The following is a 21,269-nucleotide window of genomic DNA, read 5'->3' as shown; positions in this document are numbered from 1 at the left end:
TGGCAGTACTGGATGTTCCAGAGTGAAAGTGAACCTAAATGCTTGTGGGGGTGGGGACACACACCCAGAACGAACTGCAGGACACAGTGAGAAAAAGGCCAGCTAGAAAATGGGACTATTTCACTTTGTGGGAGTTCACAACACAGAGCATGCAAAGGGCTTGACTATTTCTTTGGCAATAGTTGACCCATATGGACTTTAAAAAAAAATCTTTTATATGTTGGAAGAATATATGCACTCCAGTGGACATAAATGGCATAGGTATACATAAAGACATGTAGCTGCAGTGTATAACCTCACTCTGTGTTCTGTAGGTATTCTGTACAGCTTTTAATTAGGTTGCAAAAATGTAGGATGGTCTGTGGAGAACAAAATCCAGAGAGCGTCAGGTTTCATTTTAAGGAGAAAACGAGGCTCTTTCCATGAGATCGAGGAGTTAAATCTGAAAGTCTATGAACAGTGCCAAGTGAAACTTTAGAATCCAATGGTCTGAATGCTTCAGCAGTCAGTTAAAATCCTGGTCCCTCCCTATAGCCAGATGAAACCACATACTGACAGTTCAAATGTAAATAACTAATTGAGTTTGCAGAATATCAATTCTGGGCACAAAATTCAGACACTTTAAAACAAAATATCCTTCCCCAACCCTCTCCTGACCCCACCTTGCCTTGCCATCTTCACAAGACTCTTCTGCACATGCCTGATCTACTCCCACCCCGCTGCCAGAGCTGCCTGTTTAGCCATCTTTCTATGGGGGGAGTGAAGGCCAAAGACTGGGCTCTTCTGGCGTGATCCCCCCCCCACCAGTTCTCACCCTCCCAGCCTCATTCTCCAAGGGCAGAGGAACCTCTGCAGAGTCCAATCAGCATTTTGCTGGAGAGACAGAAAATACAAAAGAGTCTTTGCAAATAATTAGTGAGCGTAATTGTAGCTGATCTTTGATTAATGAAGAGGAATTCTCGCCACCTTAGGAGTCCCGGACGCTGTGCACGAGAGCCGGGAGTGGGAGGAGGGAGTGAGAGGCTGCCTCATGCAGCCTTAATTGTTCTGCTTTAAAAAAAAATCACCCTCGTGCTCCTTAAACCACAGAGCTGGCTATTAGTAGCTCCCAAGCTGCAAAAGGGGGAGAGACAAGTGGGGAGGGGTTGCGGGAGGAGAGCAGGAAGTCAGGGGGCACAGCGGGATCCCACCACAGCAAAACTGCTGTCACAGCAGGGACACTTCCCTTGCTGGGGCTACCCTGACAACATCTGTTGCCTAAGGAGCTGCATCAATCAACCCCCCATTTGCATCAGTGTGTGCTGTATTTCTCTTCCTGCTCTGGGTCCCTAGGGTCTCTCTCTACGGGCAAGGTCACAAGTGCCACTGAGCGTGTGGCACCGCCTGTTCTTCCAAACACCCCTCAACTCTGCCTCTCTAGTCAATCCAACTCCAATGGGATGGGGAAGAAATGCTGACCCAAGCAGTCTTCAACCAAGACTTGGATCTGGCCCAAGGAGGAAGCAGGGATTATTAATCAAGGTTTCCATATCACTTCTAGTTTGAATTCCTGAGGCAAGTAGGATTAGCTGAACCACTCTGATCAATGAGAGAAGGAGGTCTCTTCTCCAGTCCAGAACACAGCATGTTGCACTTTCTCTAACCCTGCATGCAAGGATGATACAGCTGTTAAAATATGTGTTCATGCTTCATGTTAAATAGAAACCCTCATGGTGATGATTACAGAGTGTCAAATATGGTGTCTTACATGGGTTGAATGAGAATTTTTAAAAAGAACCCACGTTTCTACTCTCCATGGTGGCATTGAAAGCTGATAATAAATATGTAGCTTTTGCTAAGGAAACAGAAAATCTTAATGGCCATTTAAACACCCAAGGGAATGAGGGTTTTCTCTCTCTTTTGTACAACTGCATTGTCACACCACTTCCTACAAGACCCACCTCTGCATCCCACTCATTTTACTAGCCATCTCTTTCCCCTTCTTTTTGTAAGAAAAGGTTCAAAAACAAACTAATGAGATAAGACTAAATGCATTTGGAAAAATATATCTAAATCAAATCATTCATTTTAGACCACCAGGTACAGGTTTCACAGGTGCCACTGGGAGTGAATTCCAGAGTTCCGGCCTCTAAAAGCATGGTTTCATCCAGCATTGCCAATGCACGCTGGGAAGGGGTTCAATGTCTGCAGAGTCCACTGTGCCTTGCATCACCTGTGTGGAAAGAAACAGAGTCCAGGTGTTGTACATGAGTGCCATGTGACCAAGCATTTCAGGTGCACAGACAAAACTGTACCATGGCACATGACCACAGCCATCCTCAGCAAGTCACTCAGCCCTCAGACTCCCATGCTCAAGTCTAGTGAAAAGAAAGATCTAGTCCCAAGGTATAAAGAAATTCTGCTCCTTTGTGGCCCCAGCAATCATGAATCCTGTTATTTGCACAACCTGCAAACACTGAAGGGGAGCAGAGTATAAGGAAGGTCCCGCCTGAGGTGGGAGAAATGGCTGGGGAGGTAGCTACAGGAGATGTGATTTTCTTAGTTCTCCTGACAAGTCCTCAATCAGAAGGCTTTAAAGAAAATTAAGCAGCAGAGAGATAAGATCAGGAGTCCCTTTCACAGATGAACAACAGATTACAAGATAAGACACAAAGGGCAAAGGATCTATGGTCCATTTTCATCCTGGAGAAAGGTAAACAATAGGCCAGGCTCTGAGGGTGTCCTTAGTGTAATGTGCTAAAAAATGGCACAGAAGAGAAGATGGACAGTAAAGGGAGGACAGAGAAATCTGCAGATGATACACATTTGCTCAAGACAATTTAAATCTATAGCACAGTATTGGAAGGATTTCCCAAAGGGTCCCATAAAATTGTGAAAGGGGACAATGAAACAGCAGATTAAATTTAATACCAGTAAGTGCAAAGTGAGGCACCCTGGGAAAAACCATCTTTCTCTTGGGTGAAGAGTTATGATGGGTTCCACATCAGGCTGCTCTTATTCAGGAAAGAGATTTAAGGGAGTCCTTGTGGCCAGCTCCCTGCAAACATCAGATCAATGGGCTGCAGCTGTCAAAAGCAGCTGAGACGCTGGGAGTAATTATGAAAGGGATAAAAAAATTGACAGAAAATAGCTTCAGCACCCTTATATATAAACCAATGGCAACTAGTGCACATATAGAGTAGCAAGCACAGCTGTGGTAACACTCCCCTCCCCCAGGGTGAAACAGAATGGGAAAAAATAACCGTGCTGATAAGGGTAACTTAAACTGTCAGGGGATACAGCACTCCATTCCAGGGAAGATGTAAAAATAATATTAGGACATCATTTTATAAAAGGCCAATTTATAAAAAGACCAGTGAATAAAAGAACGACAAGGTAATTAACAGAAGCGGCATATAAGAGCCAACTCTTCTTCTTCAAAGTAGGGGAGGCAATACCTTGAACTGCAACAACTTTGAACCTTGGGAAGCCTTTGATCATTCTAGCCCAAAAAGGAAAGAGCAGCTTCGAACCACTGCCAACAATAGAGAGAAGTCAACAGCAGACAGGCAGGGGGTGATATCAAAATGGGTCCGAGGCTGTTTGGGCCTGTAAGGGAGGAGTCATTGGGGCCTGGCTGGACAGCAATCTCGGGCTGATTTGCTACCATGTGACTTGAATGAAAAAGAAGAGTTGGTTTTTATACCTCGCTTTTCACTACCTGAAGCAGCTGACAATCGCCTTCCCTTCCACTCCCAACAGACATCCTGTGAGGTAGGTGGGGCTGAGAGCTGCTTGCAAAAACAGCTCTAACAGGACTCTGGCCCCAGGTCACCGAGCTGGCTACATGCGGAGGAATGGGGAATCAAATCCAGCTCACTAGATTAGAAGCCACCTCTCTTAGCCACGACGCCAAGCCAGGAAGGGCTACTTGAAATTGTTCAACTGTAGGCCACTCCTGTGTATGTGTGTGTGTGTTCCAGGTTCACTTCCCCACCCTGCTGTGGAAGCTCAATGAATGACCTTGGGCCACAACATCCTCTCAGCTTAATTTACTGCACAGGGTTGTTGTGAGGAGAAAAAACTAGTCTGCTTTGGCTCCCCATTGTAGAAAAGGCCAAGGTCTGAATGCAGTAAATAAATAATAAATATACCTGAAAAGGGGGGGGGGCACAGATAAAAGGCAGGTGGGTGGGTGGGTGGGTGGAAAGAAGACAGGGAATGGAGAAGACAGTTGCCAGTAGGAGAGAAAGGTGAAATAGTGTGGAGTGGGGGCTAGTGGGGAAAATGAGGTGCCCCCTGCGACCCTTTGTAGGTAACCCATTGTGGAACTGGGCTTGGACTGGCAGCCAGTATCATATAACTAGACCCGGTTCAGCAGCTGGTACTATTCACCTGACCCATATTTTCCCCTGTAGAGGCTGAAAGGGAAGGAGAGAAAGATGAAGATAGGGTCAATTGAGTGGGTGAAACAGAGAGGAGGAGGCAGGAAGAGGGGAAAAGCTAGGGAGGTTTTCAGGGAAGGGAAAGAGGAAATAGTGGGAGAAAGGAAATGGGAGGTACCCTGCAAATCTTTATGGGTCCCCCACTTCTAGTAGTCTGTTTTTGTGCACAAAGATGAAAATATCTGTGATGGCTGGATCCACAGAGATTGTATCCTATTACCCCTTGACATTGCCATGTTCTCTATGGAAGGTCTCTCCAGATATGTTCTATGTAAACGTTCTAAAATGTTTTATGTAAACCACCCAGAGCCGTAGGGAAGGGCGGTATAAAAATCTAAATAAATAAATAAATAGATAAATGTTTGTGAGTTATGGGAGCTGGTGGGATCTTTGGAGGCAGTTAAGATGGCGGAGATTTTGAGGCGCACTGGATCTTGAAGCATACACTTTGCCAAGTAGTTTTAAGCCCTTGTCCCAAACTGTATTCACGATGCAGTAAAAATGCAGCACTTTAAATGAAATAGCCATCTGACAGAAGTGCTGATTCTGTGAACTTAGGCAGCATGTGAGTGGGTGAGCAGAAAGGATTATCGGTGCTTGACTCTCGTGGCCCTTTCTTGCAGGCCCGGGGAAATGACGATCGCCATGTTGGAGTTGGGAGGTGAATTTCTTCCAGACTGTCCAGGAATTCTGGTTTTGGGGGGAGGGAATCATCTGGGCATGGAATTGGGGTCACTGTGGGTGGGCAGGTAGTTGAACTAGATGTCACTGAAGGTCCCTTCCAACTCTATGATTCTATGAAAGATGGGAATTTCCATACACATTTAACTTCTTTAGAACAATAAAACTAATTCCAGACATTTCTTTCACATTAACAAAAATTATATGTGAAACTCATTGCTACATGCTGTAATAACAACTAATAATATAGAAGGTTCAAAATAGATATAATGCATGCATCGAAGGTAATATTAATGACTAACAGCAAAGATTGCTCTTTTGAGTGAGTCAAGCACAGAAAATGCAGTCATTTGATGGATGACAGGAGTTCCTGGCAGGGGACAGAATCTTTCAATATGTCTCTTCCTGCACTTTTCCCTGGAGTATTTGAGAGCAGATTGCCCATAGTTGCAGACCAGGGATGCCATCCTCCATGTGGGACCTGGGTTTCCCCCAGAATTACAGCTTATCTTGAGGCTACCGAGAAAACAGATGCTTTGGGGATGGACTCTATGGCCTTCTATCCCACCAAGGCCCCTGTCCTCCCCAGTGTCAACCCCCAAATCTCCCAACCTGGATTCAGGGGAGGTAGTTCGACAGCCACTCATTAACCTCTGGACAAGCTGGCCTAGAAGGCTCATAAAGACATTTAAAAAGAATTGGGGAGAGAACTGTGCCTTGAGGAACCGCACAGCAACGGGACTGTTCCTCCCTGATAGCAATCCTCTATCCCTGACCATCAGAGCTGTTAATGCGCTGAAGAAGTCGCAATATTTCCTGTGGGGCTAATAGCACTTTGGAAGGCATATTCTGGATTTCAGTCAAGAAAACACATGGGGGTGCGAATTAAACACAGTGCTGCTGCTCCACACCCTGCAGCTGTATTTAAGTTGTAAGAAAGGCGGTGGAAGAGATCTGATTATGGACCTCCCACATTTGGTGTGGTTTGGCTCTCAATTGCAGTCCAGGTCATCCCATTTGGAAGCTGGAATGCCTGCCTGCCTGCCTGCCTGCCTGCCTGCCTTCCTTCCTACTACCTACCTACCTACCTAAAGGAGGCTGGGCTTGTTAATGCAATGTGGCCGAAGTCTCCAACTTTTTTGGCCTAGGCAGCGGTAGCTGCTTTAGAACTGGAGCAGCTTCTTGGTCCTCTTGTGCAGTGATGAGGAGGAGGGCTCTCAGCTTTGCTCTCCCCATCCTTCCAATTTCTCACTTCATCCCCTAAAAGACTATTTAGCATTTCATTCAGAGCTTCCAACGGTTTTTGCTATGTGGCTCCCCACCCTTCCCTGCCGGTCTAACAGACTGTCTCTCCTGACCAAGCATAAATGGCAAAGCAGAGATGACTGATTTGCCTACCAAAGGCATGCTGATCTCACAAAGGCAAAGACCAGGCAAATTAAGGTGGCACCTTCAAAGAGGGCCAGATAGGCTGGGCTGAAGCATCCAAAGGAGCAGATTTCTTCACTGTCTTCAGTACCCTGCCAAAGAGAGGAGGCAAATGGATTCCCTAAATGGGTGGAATTTGGTGTGCTACTGGGAGCACCCTTGGGCAGGTGGAAAGCGTCCAGGTGCCACTAACACCTGTGAGCTGGGATGAGCAAAAGAAGAAACTTTACATGCACAGTAACTTTAAATTAAACCATGGGCTAATTTGGCTGGTGGCAAGGACATGCAATGGAGCACTGAAAATGTCTTATACTTCCACACACTATTTGTTTACATCCCGCCTTTCTCACAGTGGAGACCCACTTGCTCTTATGGTCTGATGTAAGCAAGAGTAGAGACCAGTTTAATATCTGAACACACACTTTCTGACCAAGGATATTGCATGTGTTATGGAAGCAGCACACATGTGCATCTCCCACTGCCCTCTAGAGCAGTGGTCCCCAACCTTTATTAGGCTGGGGACCGGCAGGGCATCGGGCTGCGCCCGCGGGGACCGCGCCCGCATGGGCCACGCCCACGCTTCTGGCCGCGCCCGCGCATCGAGCCGCGCCCGAGAGCCGCGCCCGGCCGCGCCCGAGGGCCGCGCCCGCGGATCGGGCTGTGCCCGGAAGCCACGCCCGCGGATCGGGCCACGCCCGCGAGACACGCCCGCGGATCGGGCCGAGCGGGCGCGGCCTGCACGGGCGCAGCCCGGCCCCGATTCCTTCTCCCCGCCCTCCCGCAATAAGTAGCTTCCCGGGCCGCAAGCTTGCGGCCTGGGAAGTTTTTTACTGCGGGGGGGGGGGAGAGGGAGCTGCGGCCCGGCGCCATGGCCTTCGCGGCCCGGTGCCGGGCCGCAGCCCGCAGGTTGGGGACCACTGCTCTAGAGGCATTGTGTGACATGGATCATATTTGTGTGAACAGGATTAGCATAATCTAGCCTCACCTCGTTTAGCAAGAAGGATCACATGGATTTGGCATGTGCACACAGACACAATTATACACATGCTGCTTGTTACCTTGGATGAATTTATATTTATTTTAACTATACTTATATGTTGCCTTTCTCCCACTGACCACTCAAAAGTGCTTAGATCACAGGAACACATGAAGCTGCCTTCTCCTAAATCAGACAATTGGTCCATCAAGAGCAATCACATCTACTCAGACCAGCAGTAGCTCTCCAGGACCTCAAGCTGAGGTCTGATTGCCTGGTCCTTTTAACCAGAAATGCTGGGGAATGGGAGACTCTTCCTGAGACAGCATGAAGGAACCTGTGCAAATGCAGAGTAGTTGTATCAAGGGAAAAGCAGGGTAGTTATCATCAGGTGGGGAGAAGAGGGGCTAGGTCGCTTTGTGATCTAGCTCCAGTTCATGCATTCACTGACTGGGACAGTATATGCGGTGTCCTGGTTCTAGGATCTCAGAGACCCACATTCTAATCCCTGGTCTGGCATGGAAGACACCCACTCTTCTCCTAACCTACCTCACAGGGCTGCTGTGAAGATAAAATGTAGGAGAGGAAAATGATGTTGGCAGGGACTGCGGCTCAGAGGAAGTGTACCTGTTTGGCATGTGAATGGTCTGAGATTCATTCTAGCAGTGAATAACGAATCATGAAAAATACTGATAAGGCTGTGTAAGTTAGCGACATTTACATAAACTGTCTTGCTCCTTGGATCCAGGGCAGCTATCATTAGCAAAAATGTTTGAGAAATCATGCATAACAACCCCAATCAATAAAAACATGCCCGAATAAAACATCAGAGGCAAGCATCACATTCAGATTTGGGCATCAAGGGAAGTTTTGCAGCTGAGGAACGATGACTTTCTTACATGCCCTCCCTATTTACATTTGCTGAATGAAGGGAGTAATAAAAAGTTTCCCTCAGCTGACTGTCAATGTCATGATCAGCCATGGGGACAGGAGCCATTACTCTGGCTGTGCCATTCAAAGCAGAGCTTCATCGTTCTAAGTCCATTGACTTTAAGGGTCCTAGAAGGATGTAACCACGCTTAGCATTGCACTGTGATTCTTGCAATTTCCTGTGCTGTTCCTTCAGACAGTGCCAGGCCAATCAGAGAGACACCCAGAATTGCTTCCTTGCTTTGGTGGGCCCACTTAGTCCTGGTACTACCTGAAGGGCCTCTCGGAAACATTTATTTGTTATGGTATTTTATCTGTGTTGTTTATCGTCCGCCATCCTCTCTGGGAGTCAAGCCAGATAACACAGTGTCAGTCAACAGAATCGAAGGGATGGGACATTCACTAAACAATGAAATAGGATTTGGGTCATAGAACCAATCAGAAGTCTAAACAATGAAGGAAAGCATATGTGTTACTATAACATGCTGAAGGATGCAAAATGACATCATGCTGACATTAGCCATTCAGTTGTGTTTGACTCTTGGCGATCCAGTAGCTACATGGTAGTGGAGAACACAGTTGGATTATACTTGGATTATACTTGGACTAAGCGCTCCAAGTAGCTTTGTGAATCATCTATTGCCTGCATAGAAAAGCTCTCTTGTCGTTTTTGCAGAGTTTACAAAAAAACAGGCAAAAGAGAGAACCTGCTTTACGTCCTCAGGCAGGCCGTTCCACAAAGCAGAAGCCTCAACAGATAATGCACGGGGATGGGCAGTTGTTGATTTTACCCGTTTGTAGATCTCAATTCGTACAAACGCCTGCTCAGATGCCGTGGCGGAGCACAGGGGGACAGACGGCCTTGCAGAAATGAAGAAGTAAGGCCATGAAGTGTTTTGCGTGTGAGATCTAATACCCTCGACTGAATGTGCAGCCAGTGTGCCTGCATTTTCCGAGGGTGCTCTGCTTTGCACATGATTTAATTGTGGGCTGCCAAAGCAGCAGAGACAGACAGAGCCCTGCACGAGCTCGTTGTGGAAGAGGGGGGAGGCGATGGAGACTCTCGCCTCTATGCTAAGTCTGCCCTGACCTTTTGGCCTTTTGTTATCTCAGAGCTGCACGGGTGTTGGGGATTCTCAAGCATTGTGCAGTTCAGAAAGGGGGAAACAGATTTAAACAATTATTGTTTTTTCCACCTGACTGGCTGCAGACTTGTTAATTTCTCCCCTTTAATATGTGGAAGCGGAGACGGCAGCTGCATGGAAATGAGTCGCCCTCCTATCCCCAGGTCCTGGCTGGTGTTCAGAGTATGCCGGCCTCTAGTGCAATCACGGCCTTCTATAAATAAAGCCCAATATCTCATCAATGGCACAACAGCCGTGCTTTATAGAGTCCTCTGACATAAAACTGTCCCTCTTTACAGTCTTCAAACCATTTGCGTCGTTTAGCGCAGCTCTGTAAACCTTCTGTTCTCCACGCAATGCAATATGCAGTGCCTAATGGCAGAGATGTTGCCACATGCTTTACGCCAGAATGCCTGGGAACCCCCAGCATGGAAATGTGGTTGCCTCCCACACATTTACAGCTGAGGACACCTGGCATCAAGATACACCTGAGTATTGTACCAGGAGCCCCATGCATACAGAGTTGGCCTACAGTTACAGCTATAAAGAGCCTCTTGTGGCGCAGAGTGGTAAGGCAGCCGTCTGACAGCTTTGCCCATAAGGCTGGGAGTTCAATCCCAGCAGCCGGCTCAAGGTTGACTCAGCCTTCCATCCTTCCGAGGTCGGTCAAATGAGTACCCAGCTTGCTGGGGGGTAAACGGTAATGACTGGGGAAGGCACTGGCAAGCCACCCCGTATTGAGTCTGCCAAGAAAACGCTAGAGGGCGTCACCCCAAGGGTCAGACATGACTCGGTGCTTGCACAGGGGATACCTTTACCTTTACCTTTACAGCTATAAAACAGACACCCACGAAGTCACCCTCTCGACACCACCAGCTCTTCTCACTGCCCTCCAAAGCCATGCAGGATTCCAGCTCCTCTTTTGGCTCTGGAGAGAGTTTTGCAGCCCTTCCATTCACAATTGCATCTCATTGTTGGTGAGAATCTGACACAGATTAGCACATTTGACTGCCATCACACAGTTTGCTATTGAGTTTCGTGCATTAGTGAAAGGAAGGTTTGTTGATATCTCCGCTCCAGCGTTCAGTTCATAATTCGTACAACTGTTTTTGAGGTGCGATAATCACTCTCAGCCAAATATGAGTTGGGATAACTGGCACTTTTGCCGCATGGAGGTGCAGTTTCACTTCCCCAGGTGGAAGCTGAGGGAGAAAAAGTGTGTGAGTTTTCCACCAGATAACCGGCCGTATTAATTGGCCTTCAGCCTGCGTCCTCGTCTCCGGCAGCAGTGCGTCCCCACTGCCTCCCAGTGCAATTAATGGCTTTCTTATTTGGGATGCATTATATAAAATGGCACCAATCGTTATTATCTCTGCTCTTGAATCATGATGAGTTACTGAGTTTTGCACTGAGAGACCGCATTAATGAGGTCACAAAATATCATACATAAATCATCCTCCTGCCAACGCTATGAGCAGTGGGCATTAGGACAACGGTTGTCTATAGACTCCTCACCTGACACATCCCCAAGCCAACCACATTCAAAGGTTGCTTGCTACCCCCCCCCCCCAAATATCCCGGCACAAATGGAGAACTAGCTAAGGAGTTCTTCATCCATTATAGCAGCAGTGTGGGAACCACTTGATGGACCATTATCCCATGGCACTACTGTCTTGGATAAAGACCAAGCTCTACAAAGGGCAGAACCAGTCACAAGTTCTTGCACAGTCATATCCACTGGCCGTGTAGCTTAGTCCTAAGCCTTGAACTATTACAGCAGCACTCTGGCCAGTGTTCAAGTTATTGAGGAGAAACGTAAATAAACACCATCTTCCAGAGCCATCAATCTGCCCTGATAGAGCTTTCTAAAAACCGGATCTAAACGACCCATGTTAAGGGGGAGAGGCATATTTTTGAGCACAGGCACTGGCATCAAATTGGAGAAATGGGTCTCCCTTAGCACTACTGCAATTTAGGAAAGGAATCCGACTTAACATTCCAAAGCACCAAGGTACAGCTTCATTTTAGCCCACCACAGAAAGTGGATCCTGTCATATCATACTATCCACAGGATACCAAATGAATCCATAAAGAAACACAACTCCCTCCTGCTTTACCCTTCCAAAAAAGAATATAGACACATGGATGCTGGATCTCCACCCACTTCTCCATAAGGGCAAGTTCATGCACAAACATTTATCACTCGATATCTGCAATAAAGTGATGCATTTATCTCAGCCAGAGCATTCATATTTTCTCCAGCTTGGTGTACTGGTTAGGAGTGCGGACTTCTAACCTGGCGAACCAAGTTTGATTTTCTGCTCCTCCACATGCAGCCAGCTGGGAGATCTTTGGCTCACCACAGCACTGATAAAGCTGTTCTGACCGAGCAGTAATATCAGGGCTCTCTCAGCCTCATCCACCTCACAGAGTGTCTGTTGTGGGGAGAGGAAAGGGAAGGCGAATGTAAGCCGCTTTGAGACTCCTTTGGGTAGAGAAAAGGGGCATATAAGAACCAACTCTTCTTCTTCCAGCATCTCTTATATAGCATTCTTCAATGAAGGCAATTCATACATTCACCTGCAAGTCACAAGTGAATCAGCCCTAAGATAGCCCATGGGTTTCCATTCTTTTAGGGAGAGATATGGGGTAAATACATGGACAGAGGGAGTATTCAGTGCTGGAGGATTCATATGGCTGGGCCCTCTCTGTTTTAGCCCCTTCCAGTCTAGGAATCCATCTCTGAACCTACTCAGTACTTCCTGGAGTTATTCATCCCTGAGGACCCCTCAGCCATGCTCTGGACACCTGTCACTGTGACTTGCAGGGTATGAAGGAGAAGCTTCCAAAGGAGCTGGAGTGTTTCAAGGGCTACTCTGTATTTAACTTGGCTCCTGCCTTTTGGAGGCTGCAACTGACCCACCACACTCTTGCCTGTCTCTAATTCCTAGAGTTTTGTGAACAGGCTACCATCTCCCATTATATCTGGAACAGTACTCTTGACTTACCCAATTTTTTTTAAATGGTAGATATTGTGATCAGTTTAGACTAGTCAAGTCAGGTCCCTAAACTTCCTGTTTACTCTCTGATCTTTTATTACTGCTACCTTTGAAGATGACCGAACTCTCAGGGAATTCTGGTCTCTTCCTCCTCCTTTTACAGCTCTTTGTTTCTCTCAGAAAAGACTCTCCAACTCTGAGAGCGAGATGCAAACTTGGGGTTCGCCTCTTCCTCCATCTTAGACAGCTTAACTAGGATAGCTCACTATCCCTACCTATCCTATCAGTGATGGCTTCCTGTAATAAAGTAGTTGCATTGGACTGAAGAAGTCCTGCCTGCAGCCGGCTTAATCATGTTTGCTCTTTCCTTACCTGCAATCACAACAGAGCATGTTTTGCTTCTGTTGTGCTTAGCCTTGAGCACTCTGCTATCTACATGCAAGGAATTTGACAGCATCCATCAGATATTGCCATCCTTGACTATTTTCTGGGATCAACACAGCAACATCTGGTCACCTGAGAAGATTTTCTGGCATTTACCATGTGCTAAAGTGACACAGGAAAAGATGCCAGAGCAGTGTCTTTGTACCCTGCAGAAAAAAGGCACCTGTCTGCCCAGAAAATCAGAGTGGCTGGGCACCTCTCTGGCTGCTTGAAAGAGACTTTGCCTGTGTGGGAAACCACCATCAGCAAGCAAAGAGGCTGCTCAGAAAGATCATGCGAGGAAGTGATCGAGCGAGAGAGCTCAGAATATTTACATGATGTTATGATCGCTTTTTGGCAGCTGTGCTCCTCCAAGTAGCTATATAGGCTGATAAGGTGCATACTACAGACATCTGGCTGGAATATTATTTATTTATTTCATCTATATCCCACTATATTTCTCCCCAATGGGGACCCAAAACGGCTTGCACTGTTCTCCTCTGCTCCATTTTACTCTCACAACACCCCTGTGAGGTAGGTTAGGACCTCTGTGTGTGACTGTTCCAAGTTCACCCAGCAAGCTTTCATGCAGCATGGGGATCCCCCAGATTGTGGTCTGCTACTCTAACCATGCTTGTTCTCAAGTGGTTGATTCAAAGGGAGAGGACTGCCAGACCAGGGAAGAACTGCATTTGTGGTTCTGCCTGTCGTAGACACAGGGCAAAGACAAGAAAAGGTGATAGACAAAACCTCAGTGAACAAAGGGGGGAAAAATCCCTCCAAGGGATTCTGAGCAGTTTTATTCCGTTGGCGGATTTTGTGCCAAAGAAGGATCATGTGGCAGATTACTGGAAATCTAACAAGGAGTTCTTCTCAAAGCCATGCTGGATTCAGTATCCTTCTGGCCATAGGTCCGTCCCCCCCCCCCTTCTTACACGGAGCTGTATCCCCATACAAAGGAAATCTCCACCTGAGCCTCAGAGCCTCAGTACAGAGGACGGTCAGAGGCAAAAAGCTCCGACAAGCTTGGCCTCAGTGGATTTCTGTGCACCAGATATAAACATCTGCTTGCCCTCCTGTGCCGAGAGGGAAGCACGGCTGAAGGAGGCTCCTCGGGCCCAGGGCTCACGTGCTCCCTGACAGTATTATAGACAGGCTTATTAAGTGTGTAATATTAAATTAACCCAGATAAGAGCATAAGAGCTTTTAAAGTCAATTCATTAAATATAATTATGAAGATAGCTTTTTTATGCATGGCAGCAATCTGATCTCAATCACAGAGGAAGTGCCGAGCCTGCAGCCCCCACATCCATCGCTGCTCCTCAATGTGCTTGCTACCGCACTCCTAACCCTAATTGAACTCTGAAGTTCAAGACCCCCAGAGGGTCAGCAATACCTCCTGACCCACCACAGCTCCTCCTGCTTGATCCAGAGTTTCCCTCACTCTCCTTTCGCATTCAGAAGCTGCTAGTTCTCTCCTGGCTAATGTCACCACTAAGATTCCTTTTGTGCTATTCCAGGCCTGAGCTTTGTCCTCCAAGTCTGGCTGATTTCCCCCAGTTTATATTCAGCTTGGGAAATCTGAAGGAGGAGAGAAGAGAGATGATAGCCAATGGAATCTTATATCCATCTTTTCTCTGGTGTGGGTGAGGACTTGGATTCCTGCCCAGCAGGGCACATTCTGGCCTAGCATACATACATCCTGGAAGAAAAATGCCCCAGCATTTCCAGCCAACTGCTTCCCCCTCCCTTCCTGACCCCCCTCCCCACAAGAGTTAATGAGGCTTTCGCTCTCCCAAGGCTGCCTGCGTTCCTGCCCCAGTTAATTAACTGCTCCTGGGGAACAATTAATATCTGTCAGGAGACATGGGGCCCATGCCAGCCATTCCACCAAATCTTTGCTCAGCTGAGATTGGGGAAGTCTAGGAGGGCCCTTACAGTTTGGTGATGAGATTCTGGATCAGGGGTAGTCAAACTGCGGCCCTCCAGATGTTCATGGACTACAATTCCCATGAGCCTCTGCCAGTGGTCGCTGGCAGGAGCTCATGGAAATTGTAGTCCATGGACATCTGGAGGGCCATAGTTTGACTACCCCTGCTCTGGATAGTCATCAGCTCGGTTGCTTCTAAAATGGTGCCGGAGGCACATGCCAGAATACAGCACATTTTCAAGCTGGCCATTGAGCATAATGTGGGACCCAGACCTGAGGCCTTTGGCAACCGGCTCCCTCCACAGTTCTCATCGTCTGGAGAAAGAGCTCCGAGTCAGATGTGGCAGGAAACCCCTTTGGCCTTATGTTATAACTGAAGTGAATGCAATCACAAAGCCTGGAATAAAACCCAAAGAGTGGGAGATCTGATGCGGCTTCAGCCTTCTCCTCTACTATCTAACTAAAGGCAATCCATGGAGACCGTTTGTTCAGCTGAGGGAAACTAATCTGAAGGGAGACAGGCAAACTAAGAGCAGTCCAGATGCCCAAGACAACCACCAGCACGGAAGGCCATACGACTCCCTGGTTCTCATGGGCAGCGCATGCACCGGGATCTCAAAGGCACTCACTACGTGGCTGTGCTCAGAAAGGGTCTGCTTGTGCAAGAAGCATCTGGAATAACTTGGGAGGGCTGGGGTGGCAAGAAGTACCGAGCCTGCCATACAGACACCAAAATCTTCCGGTAGGGCTCTGCATCTGCAAGAGAGATGTTTCTTTGCACCTTGAGGAGTCACGAAAGCAAGAAGAGGAAACTACACTGCACAGGACTTGCCGATACGCAGAACAAAGTATGGGAATACATCATTCTTGTCACGAAAGTATACCTTTGCCGAGAGCCACAACCGATTGGCTGAGTCAAGGAAGGGGGGCAGAGGCCTGGAGACTGCATCAGCTCCTGGGACTGGTTACTTATTCAGATGCTTTGGACACAGATTCCCTGGCGTTCCTGGTTGCTTATTAGCGTTTTCTGGCCTGCGGGAAGCTCTGATGGATAGAGCACAGGACCGGCTCCTGTTTGCTGTAAAGTCAGAGCTGAGAACCCTTCTGTAGCTACAGCTGTGCTCTGGTCTCTTCACAAGCCCTTCCCCTGCCCAGCTCCCATACCACAGTCATGAACCGGAGAGGGGGCAGATTAGGGCACAGTTTCCAGGGGTGGTGACCTCTCCCAGCATTTATGTACTGCAAAGTGGGGTTAATAAATTGTTCTGGCCTTGGAAATCCCAGAGTTGGCAGAGGAGACTCCACTAGAAAGAGGTTACACGGGGTGGGGTGGGGTAGGGGTCAGGGAGCACGAAGAAAGTATGGCTTGTAGGCTATTCCTGTGCCAAGGGTTGAGTTACACACAAGCATCTTATCACTCGTGGGGTGTGAGAACGAGCCCACCATGGACTAGTCTGCACAGATGGAATGTTCATATTACCCAGGGTTGACTGAATGCTTTTCAAGAAACAAAGCTTGTATTTTAGAACCAAAAAATTGTTGGCTAATTAAATTACAAATATGTGTGTGTGTACTAGTCAGCCGAGTACTGTGAAGAAGTCTACCACACCACTGGAGCACAGGGATGGACAAGGGAATTCTGGTGGTTTTTTTTTTTGGGGGGGGGGACAAATGGAGAAACATGTTCCTGTCTTTTTTCATCTCAGATGCCATTCAACTGAGTGACTTACAAACTGCAGCTTCTAGCAGCTATGTGATTTCTGAATAATGTACAGATCTCAGTATGAGGGGAAAACCACAAAGACTTCTGTGTCATGCCAAAGACTAACAAATTTATTCTGTCTCAACATGTTTTTGTGGACTCCCTAAAAATCTTCTTTATCAGGCGCACAGTAATCCACGCCGCTGTCTTGAAGCAGCAAGTGCCACCCCGCAACAAATTGGTCAGTTTTCAAGGGACACAGAGGCCTTTGTTTCTCACTGCAACTCACACAGAAACCATTCTAGATTTTGTCAGCAGAAGGGCAGGGATGAGGAACGGCTGCAGAGGATGGGGCCACAGAGAAGCTCTCTGCACTAGGCACAAGCTCCACTCTGTGCCAGGATGGGTTAGCAGGGAAGCCACTTCCAAGGCGAGCAAGAAGAGGCAGTGCAGCCAGCTGGACAAAGCATAGCACAGCATAGCAAAGATAGTGGCTTAAATGACCAGGGGACCAGGGCACATTACTATAGAAGAAATCGGTGCTGAGGTCAGCAGAAAGAGAGGGGTGGTAAAGCTGGCCATGTTGTCTCTGTCACTGGGATGCAGATGGGGAAGAAGCAGATGGGGAACTGGGCCTTTTGTGCAAAGCCAGATTCTGCTACCACCCTTCCTTTTGGCCAGATATCAAAATGCCCAGCATGGCAGCGAGTTTTCTCGGAGCACCACGAGAAATGCTTGCCGTCGGCCACATAAAGTAGCGTAGAAACTGAGACTTGCCTTTGTCCATTCAAGATCCATCTGCGATTCTCCTGGCCTGAGAAAGAAGCATGCCCTGCCCCCCCCTTCCACCCTCCCGTACTGTGCGGGTTTGGGGAACGGATCGCCTTGCTGCCTCCGAACAGTGGTGGCCGAGGAGCTGCACCAATGGGCAGGCAGGAGGCGGCAGGTGGAGGGGGAGGCAGCGCAGGGAACTCATTTACCCAGAGTAAAAATAGGCTGGAAAATGTGACATTTATTAAGTACGATTGTGGAGGAAAGGTCATCGCCAGCCCCAGCACCGAGACGGGGTGCCGCTGATTATACAGCTGGGGAACGAGGCGGCAAAGCCAGGCTGAGCAACAGCAATGAGGGGGGGGGGGGTGGTGGAGAGAACTGCGTGTTCCTTTGTGCTTCAAGCCCACAGGGCACCAAGCAAGGATCCCTAATGCTCAGAGCCTGGGATGCCACAGGATCAACATCTGCCCACGCTCCCTGGCCCCGCCCTCACTCTGCATGCTCCTGCCCTCAAGTTCCAGCCAAAACACTGCTTAGGAGAAGCCCAAACAAAGTGGCTCACCTGGCAACAGCCATTACCACCAACCCCCTTTTGAAATTCTGGACGGCAAAAGCCTGAATGCAGCCAGCAGCTCGACTCGGTCCCTGCTGTCCTCGTCAATCACCTCTCCAAGCCGCCTGACACCGGCTAGCCTGACCCACAGCACTGCAGAGGTCAAAAGCCCTGTCCCCACCACCCTTGCCTTCCCTGCACGGTGACAGCGTGTGGCAACTGCACTTTCTCATGGAGGGCTGCCTTCTTGCCGTCCTCCCCAAAAACCCCAGGTCCTTGTGGCAACGGCCAGTGTTTGGGAAGCTTCCCCAAACAACCTCTTCAATAGAGGAACAAGGCCAGCAGAAAAGAATTTTTTTTTTTTTAAAAAGGCTCTTGACACTGATTCCAACTTTTTAGAAATGCATTAGCCTCCCCCCCAAATGCTGAAAATGGAACCCCTGCAGAGCAGGTGCCAGCTGGGTAATTGTTCTCTTGAGTGTGCATGGTGGTGTGCCTGAACATATTCCCCAAGCACATCTCCCTCCCACCAATCTGTACAAATTCTCGTTGCTCCTTGCCAAGAAGTCCCCTCTCCCACCTCCTTGAGCCCACCTTCCTGCCTCTTTCCCAACCAAAACCGGTATCCTTCAGAAGTCCTCTGTACCCTTGCATATGGGAGTCATGGGCCACCACTGGCGGGTAGCAGACGGCCTGCCCTACAGAGGGGATTTTCCCCAGGATTGGAAAGCCCTGGCTAACGGCAAGGCTAGGGAAAGGGTAGTGGGTTCCACTGCACATTTAGAATTCTCCTATGTGGAGGATCGGAGGAGGCAAACTGAGCCACAAAAGATTCCAACTAGCCCAAGAGGCTGGCAGGAAGCTGCTCTGGCGAGCACCGAAGAAGAGATTAACTCTCCAGCCCTTCTTTTGCCCATGATCCTTCCACGCCTCAGCTGAAGGGACTCTGGGGAAGGGACTCTGAAGTGCAACATGCCAGGCCCGGACTTCCCCAGCTGCTGGGGGTGGGGGTGGGAGCAGGACTGTCGGGGGATCTCCTGTCCAGAGGAGTACAAAGAGGCCATTGATTTCCCCTGCACAATTCAAGCGGTGGAAGGGGGGGGCGGTTCTGCTTAGCACAGCCGGGGAGTCCAGGAGGCACACTCTGGGAGGAGGGTTCACACCAAGAGGAGTTCAGCGGCCACCACGGGGAAAGGGCAGAGGACGAGGTTTCCTGCCTGGAGGTTGCCTCCCCACAAAGCCCCCCCCCCCTGCACCAAGGCACACCCGCAGGCAGAGCGGAGAGGGCACTCGGCAGACAGGCCAGGCCAGGGCTGGGAGGGAGGCTCCGTGCAGCTCAGCAACGGCCCACCAAGATTTACTGTGCTGGCCGGGCTTTACTGCACACGAGATGCTTACGCCGGGGAATTTTCCCGGCGGCCCCTTAATTTGCCGTCCCATAAAGAATGTGGATTTGTGACGCTAAATAGAGGGAGATCATTTACCGAGCACCGCTCTTACTTACAGGATCTTTAAAGGGGATTCATCATGCGATGCAACGACGCGAGCGGCAGGCAGCTCGGTGGCAAGAGAACAGCCAGAGCGGCTGTAGGCAGCAGCAGCTGCAGCAGGGGAGCCAGACCCACGCGAGCCTCAGCAAACCTCTGCAGCTGCCCCTTCAAGTGGCCCTGACATGCCCACCCTGCTCATCCCCCTTCGTTTCTGCACAGGCCTCCCAACTGCAGCCCCTGAGCACGGGCCAAGGGCGGAGACCATGCGTGAAGCAGACTAAGAGTGACTCAAAGGTCCCCTTCTCCTACCCCACATGATGGCTCCCCCCTTGGTCCACATTCTCTAAAGCCACCTATCAAAGTAATCTCTTTGGCAGTGGGCTGCTGCAGGAATACATATTTGCACCCATCAACCGTCACACAGATTGCACCCTGGGCATAGCTGTCTACATTCCACGATGCCACAAGCACAGAGTTTGATCCTGGATCAGAACTGAGCATCCAGAGAATCAAAGCTTTTATCTTTGTTTTATAAGTAAGGACCTTGTAGTTTGATTGTTAGAAGCTTGTGGTAACTGTGGAGACCTGAACAGGATTTCCAGTGGTCAGAAACGAGAGCTTAATTTACATGATGGTTCCAGATTCTACAACTTGGGAGGTCAAAATATGAGTGTGTGTTTATGTGTGGGTCTATGTGCACACACACATGCTATAGTTAATATTGCCTTTCCCTCTGTACTCCAGCCAAGTATTCTGACACAGTTCCCAAGGACTGCAAGCAGCAAAGAGACACTAAACAACACATACTAGCTGTAGGGCAGGATTCCCAAGAGGCCACAGGGAAAGGGGGATTCCCAGCCTTACTTCCCATGGCTGTGCTGCTCTAGACATCCAGTGGCAAAGCAGGATCTTGGGGACAGAAGAAGGCATGTGTGGCCACCCTGGCCAGGAAGCCAACCTTTGACCCATTGAATGTAGGCGTGTACATGCAACTTCTCCCCCCAGACTCAGCTTCTAGGCTTTTTCTGTCCTGCAACACCCCCGTCCCTCCACACAAAGCGATCGGGAGGCGAAGCAAGCCTCCGATGTCCGCAGGAGAGAAGCAGCTCATTTCCAGAGTCATTATGGTCTGAAAAGGGTCCCATCAGGTATTCCGCCCGCTCAGCACATTTATTTCCCCAAACCACAGCGGGATTTGTGATTTTCAGACTCAATATTAGAGCAAGTGCAGGACTGGCTCATTCCACCCGGCGGGAAGCATCCCTGATAGTACAAGCTGATCCACGCCAGAAAGTGCCAAGAGAAAGGCAGAGTGGCTGCTGTAGAGCCTTGCTTGGGACTTGGGCAATGCCACTATGCGCACAGAGCGGTCAGAGAAGCACGTCTCCTCCAGCCCACTGTGAACGAAATGGCAGGTCCTCCGGTTGCGTTCTGCACCCACCCAGGCACCCCTCCTTGGCTCTTGGCACCCTGAGAGCTTACGGTTTCCCTGCCAGTAACTTACAGGGTTGTCTGCTCCTCTTTCCCTTCACATCACATAACGATCTAACCCATTCAGATAAGAAGGGTTGTCCACTCTCAGGAATGGACAGTGCCTTCAGTGCCCAGACAGCTTACGTGCACAGTCCCCCCTCCCCCCCCCCGGGGTCTTGCACACAGCCTGCAGCCTGCATGGTGTCCTATCACCCACGCCTCCAGAACCCTATTTTCTCCCGGAGGGAAACTCGAGTTGCAAACTCAGTGCTGGCGTGAACTTGGGTCGCCTCCTCAGTGCATCCAGTCCTACCACTGCTTTATGGGAGAGGAAGAGGAGTTTGGGCAGGGCAGGGCAGGCA

The 21,269-nt window shown here is 49.0% G+C and overlaps 1 protein-coding gene and 1 long non-coding RNA gene across 6 annotated transcripts in view; both read right to left on the bottom strand.

The window, feature by feature from the left end:
* The window catches only part of ASIC4 (acid sensing ion channel subunit family member 4), a 248,046-nt gene that overhangs the window by 72,760 nt on the left and 154,017 nt on the right, over nt 1-21,269 (bottom strand). The window lies entirely within an intron of this gene.
* LOC143829625 (uncharacterized) lies at nt 195-21,261 on the bottom strand. The gene is made up of 2 exons (XR_013228201.1): nt 19,449-21,261; nt 195-2,212 (listed from the first exon to the last, which is right to left on the bottom strand). It is a non-coding gene; the product is annotated as an uncharacterized LOC143829625 (long non-coding RNA).

This window comes from Paroedura picta, chromosome 2, assembly GCF_049243985.1.
Source record: "Paroedura picta isolate Pp20150507F chromosome 2, Ppicta_v3.0, whole genome shotgun sequence".
NCBI lineage: Eukaryota > Metazoa > Chordata > Lepidosauria > Squamata > Gekkonidae > Paroedura > Paroedura picta.
Note: the sequence above shows the minus strand (reverse complement) of the source record. Positions and strands in the feature narration are given on the sequence as shown.